The sequence below is a fragment of the Oncorhynchus kisutch genome, unplaced genomic scaffold (assembly GCF_002021735.2).
Source record: "Oncorhynchus kisutch isolate 150728-3 unplaced genomic scaffold, Okis_V2 scaffold3994, whole genome shotgun sequence".
NCBI lineage: Eukaryota > Metazoa > Chordata > Actinopteri > Salmoniformes > Salmonidae > Oncorhynchus > Oncorhynchus kisutch.
The window spans coordinates 171,921-177,920 of record NW_022265939.1 but is presented as its reverse complement, the minus strand read 5'-3'; the positions used below and the strand labels follow the sequence as shown (position 1 = coordinate 177,920).

General features: G+C 44.6%; 1 protein-coding gene across 2 annotated transcripts in view; it reads left to right on the top strand.

Moving 5' to 3' along the window:
- LOC116372994 (protein diaphanous homolog 3) overlaps positions 1 to 6,000 on the top strand; it is a 211,628-nt gene that overhangs the window by 51,239 nt on the left and 154,389 nt on the right. The gene's annotated exons all lie outside the window — the stretch shown is intronic.

Below are 6,000 nucleotides of genomic sequence, written 5' to 3'. Positions count from 1 at the left end.
TGCTAGTTGTGTCTCTTGGTCCTCTGTGTCTCTGTCTTCTTCTCTCTATCTCTTGTCCTCTCTCTCTCTTCTCTTCCCTCTCTCTGTCGCTCTCTCTCCTTCTCTCTCTGGTCTTCCTCTTCTCTCTCTGAAATGCCAAGTTATTTTCTACGATGAGACAAATGTCATTGCTTTTATTTATGTAAATGATTTCATAATTGAAACGTTGAAATTTGGTGAATAACCTGCGTGGTAATGAATGTTAAGGTTCTCTACTCCATTTGACTACGTCTCCTCTCGTTTCTCATCCCATGAGCCTCTGTGCTCTACCACGGTCTCTTTCTACTGTCAGCTTCTCTCCTCGGGGGGAGACATTTTGTTAAATTTTTCCAGGTTGTTTTTGCTTCATGTAGTGCTGTAGATAAGACAGGTGTGTCTCTCACCTCTTAAATGGCAGTTAATAAAACAGTTGGAAGTCGGAAGTCTAGATACACGTTAGCCAAAATACATTTAAACTCAGTTTTTCACAATTCCTGACATTTAATCCTAGTATAAATACCCTGTATTAGGTCAGTTAAGATCACTTTATTTTAAGAATGTGAAATGTCAGAATAATAGTAGAGAGCATTATTTATTTCAGCTTTTATTTCTTTCATCCACATTCCCCAGTGGGTCAGAAGTTTACATAAACTCAATTAGTATTTGGTATCATTGCCTTTGAATTGTTTAACTTGGGTCAAACGTTTCGGGTGGCCTTCCACCAAGCTTCCCACAATAAGTTGGGGTGAATTTTGGCCCATTCCTCCTGACAGAGCTGGTGTAACTGAGTCAGGTTGTAGGCCTCTTGCTCGCACACGCTTTTTCAGTTCTGCCCACAGATTTTCTATAGGATTGAGGTCAGGGGTTGGTGATGGCCACTCCAATACCTTGATTTTGTTGTCCTTAAGCCATTTTTTTCACAACTTTGGAAGTATGCTTGGGGTCATTGTCCATTTGGAAGACTCATTTACGACCAAGCTTTAACCATGCACAAACTAGATGTCCTAACTGACTTGCCAAAACTATAGTTTGTTAACAAGAAATGTGTGGAGTGGGTTGAAAAAATGAGTTTTAATGACTCCAACCTAAGTGTATGTAAACTAGTTTTAATGACTCCAACCTAAGTGTATGTAAACTAGTTTTAATGACTCCAACCTAAGTGGATGTAAACTAGTTTTAATGACTCCAACCTAAGTGTATGGAAACTAGTTTTAATGACTCCAACCTAAGTGGATGTAAACTTCTGACTTCAACAGTAGATGTTTCATTCCAACTGGGTTTGATTTTGCCTTCCACTTCGACTAACGTCGGTGACCTCGTGTTTCCTCGGAGACCTGTGTTCCTCGGAGACCTCATGTTTCCTCGGTGACCTCGTGTTTCCTCGTTGACCTCGTGTTTCCTCGTTGACCTCATGTTTCCTCGGTGACCTCGTGTTTCCTCGTTGACCTCGGTGTTTCCTCGTTGACCTCGTGTTTTCCTCGTTGACCTCGTGTTTCCTCGTTGACCTCGTGTTTCCTCGGTGACCTCGTGTTCCTCGGTGACCTCGTGTTTCCTCGTTGACCTCGGTGTTTTCTCGTTGACCTCTTGTTTCCTCGTTGACCTCGTGTTTCCTCGTTGACCTCGTGTTTCCCTCGGTGACCTCGTGTTTCCCGTTCACCTGAGGTGTTGCATTTGATTTGCTTCCCGAAACCGACACTACGTTCTCTCTCTGATATACAGAGGAAGTAATCAATGTACCTCTGAAGACACATCTCCTCCTCTGAAGACACATCTTCCTCCTCGGGAGACACATCTTCCTCCTCGGGAGACATGATCATTTAGCTGCTCTGAGGAAGTAATCAATGTACCCTGAAAGACACATCTTCCTCCTCTGAAGACACATCTTCCTCCTCGGGAGACACATCTTCCTCCTCGGGAGAACCATCTTCCTCCTCGGGAAGACACATTTTCCTCCTCGGGAGACACATCTTCCTCCTCTGAAGACACATCTTCCTCCTCGGGAAGACATGATCATTTAGCTGCTCTGAGGAAGTAATCAATGTACCTCTGAAGACACATCTTCCTCCTCAGGAGACACATCTTCCTCCTCGGGAGACACATCTTCCTCCTCGGGAAGACATGATCATTTAGCTGCTCTGAGCGTCTGTCAACAACTATAGATGGACAGAACAGCGACGAGGAAGGGTTTTACGTTTGCTAGACGTTTGGAAAATGACCCGTTGAATTGAGCTGCAAAGTGCTGACATCCATCAACGTCACCTGTGAGATTCACAACGGTCATTACTGTCAACAGGAAGTGGGAGAAAAACACCTGATAATATAGCCAGTGATTACTGTCAACAGGAAGTGGGAGAAAAACACCTGATAATATAGCCAGTCCACGTTCACAGTGATAGACAGCCACCTGATAATATAGCAGTGATTACTGTCAACAGGAAGTGGGAGAAAAAACACCTGATAATATAACCAGTCCACGTTCACAGTAATAGACAACCACCTGATAATATAGCCAGTCCACGTTCACAGTAATAGACAACCACCTGATAAATATAGCCAGTCCACGTTCACAGTGATAGACAATCACCTGATAATATAGCCAGTCCACGTTCACAGACAACCACCTGATAATATAGCCAGTCCACGTTCACAGTGATAGACACCACCTGATAATATAGCCAGTCCACGTTCACAGTTGATAGACAACCACCTGATTAATATAGCCAGTCCACGTTCACAGTGATAGACAACCACCTGATAATATTGCCAGTCCACGTTCACAGTGATAGACAATCACCTGATAATATAGCCAGTCAACGTTCACAGACAACCACCTGATAATATAGCCAGTCCACATTCACAGTGATAGACAACCACCTGATAATATAGCCAGTCCATGTTCACAGACAACCACCTGATAATATAGCCAGTCCACGTTCACAGACAACCACCTGATAATATAGCCAGTCCACGTTCACAGTAATAGACAACCACCTGATAATATAGCCAGTCCACGTTCACAGTGATAGACAATCACCTGATAATATAGCCAGTCCACGTTCACAGACAACCACCCTGATAATATAGCCAGTCCATGTTCACAGTGATAGACAACCACCTGATAATATAGCCAGTCCACGTTCAGTGATACACAACCACCTGATAATATAGCCAGTCCACATTCACAGACAACCACCTGATAATATAGCCAGTCCACATTCACAGACAACCACCTGATAATATAACCAGTCCACGTTCACATACTCATCTCTCTCTTCTCTCTCTCTCCTTCTCTCTATTCTCTCTCTCTCTCTTCTCTCTCTCTTCTCTCTCTCTCTCTCTCTCTCCTCTCTCTCTCTCTCTCCTTCTCTCCTTTTTCTCTCTCTCTCTCTCTCTCTTTTCTCTCTCTCTCTCTTCTCTCTTTCTCTCTCTCTCTCTTTCTCTCTCTCTCTCTCTCTTTGTCTCTCTCTTCACTCTCTCTCTCTCTCTCTTTCTCTCTCTCTCTCTGTCTCTCTCTCTCTCTCTATCCCTCTCCTCCTCCCATTATTCCTACCTCAGTCTCTCTCTCTTAGGGAGAGAGGGAGTGAGGGTGGATGAGTAGTGGTGAGGAGACAGATGTAGTAGTGTATGTGAACCTCCTGTTTTCACCTTGTCCCAGGCATCTACAATTGACAGGTTCTCCAGAAATAGGAGGAGATGGGAGGGCAGATGATGAGGGTAACAGGCTCTCTCCTCATCTCCTTCTTACCCCTCCCTCTCTCCTCCTCTTACCCTTCCCTATCTCCTTCCTCTTACCCTTCCCTCTCCTCCTCTTACCCTCCCCATCTCTTCCTTCCCTCTTACCCCTCCCTCTCTCCTCCTCTTACCCCTCCCTCTCTCCTCCTCTTACCCTCCCTCTCTCCTCCTCTACCCCTCCCTCCTCCTCCTCTTACCCTTCCTCTCTCCTCCTCTTACCCTTCCCCCTCTCTCCTCTTACCCTCCCCTTTCTCCTCCTCTTACCCCTCCCTCTCTCCTCCTCTTACCCCTCCCTCTCTCTCCTCTTACCCCTCCCCTCTCCTCCTCTTACTCCTCCCTCTCTCCTCCTCTTACCCCTCCCTCTCTCCTCCTCTTACCCCTCCCTCTCTCCTCCTCTTACCCCTCCCTCTCTCCTCCTCTTACCCCTCCCTCTCTCCTCCTCTTACCCCTCCCTCTCTCCTCCTCTTACCCCTCCCTCTCTCCTCCTCTTACCCTCCCTCTCTTCTCCTCTTACCCCTCCCTCTCTCCTCCTCTTACCCCTCCCTCTCCTCCTCTTACCCCTCCCTCTCTCCTCCTCTTACCCCTCCCTCTCTCCTCCTCTTACCCCTCCCTCTCTCCTTTGGAGAGTTAGAGCTGAAGTTCTGAATAGTCATTACCTGCTAGCCATGAGGATGGTCCGAGTGCAGCAGGACATTACCAGGATATACATAACCCTGGTCTGGATCTGAACTGGATCTGATCTGGATCTGATACTCTCAGCCCATGGAGCTTAGTGGGGCTTCCTCAGCACTGTAGGGGAAGGATAGAATGGAGATTATATTCTAGTCAGACTAACTAGACCGAACAGGATATAATGGAGAGTCTATTCTAGTCAGACTAACTAGACCGAACAGGACATAATGGAGAGTCTATTCTAGTCAGACTAACTAGACCGAACAGGACATAATGGAGAGTCTATTCTAGTCAGACTAACTAGACCGAACAGGGTAGAATGAAGAGTATATTCTAGTCAGACTAACTAGACCGAACAGGATATAATGGAGAGTCTATTCTAGTCAGACTAACTAGACCGAACAGGACATAATGGAGAGTCTATTCTAGTCAGACTAACTAGACCGAACAGGGTAGAATGAAGAGTATATTCTAGTCAGACTAACTAGACCGAACAGGATATAATGGAGAGTCTATTCTAGTCAGACTAACTAGACCGAACAGGACATAATGGATATTCTATTCTAGTCAGACTAACTAGACCGAACAGGACAGAATGGATATTCTATTCTAGTCAGACTAACTAGACCGAACAGGACAGAATGGATATTCTATTCTAGTCAGACTAACTAGACCGAACAGGACAGAATGGAGATTATATTATAGTCAGACTAACTAGACTGAACAGGACAGGGTAGAATGGAGATTATATTCTAGTCAGACTAACTAGACTGAACAGGACAGGACAGAAGGGAGATTATATTCTAGTCAGACTAACTAGACCGAACAGGACAGGGTAGAATGGAGATTATATTCTAGTCAGACTAACTAGACTGAACAGGACAGGACAGAAGGGAGATTATATTCTAGTCAGACTAACTAGACTGAACAGGACAGGACAGAAGGGAGATTATATTCTAGTCAGACTAACTATACCGAACAGGGTATAATGGAGATTCTATTCTAGTCAGACTAACTAGACCGAACAGGGTATAATGGAGATTCTATTCTAGTCAGACTAACTAGACCGAACAGGACAGGGTAGAATGGAGATTATATTCTAGTCAGACTAACTAGACTGAACAGGACAGAAGGGAGATTATATTCTAGTCAGACTAACTATACCGAACAGGGTATAATGGAGATTCTATTCTAGTCAGACTAACTAGACCGAACAGGACAGGGTAGAATGGAGATTCTATTCTAGTCAGACTAACTAGACTGAACAGGACAGGACAGAAGGGAGATTATATTCTAGTCAGACTAACTAGACCGAACAGGGTATAATGGAGATTCTATTCTAGTCAGACTAACTATACCGAACAGGGTATAATGGAGATTCTATTCTAGTCAGACTAACTAGACCGAACAGGGTAGAATGAAGAGTATATTCTAGTCAGACTAACTAGACCGAACAGGATATAATGGAGAGTCTATTCTAGTCAGACTAACTAGACCGAACAGGACATAATGGATATTCTATTCTAGTCAGACTAACTAGACCGAACAGGACAGAATGGATATTCTATTCTAGTCAGA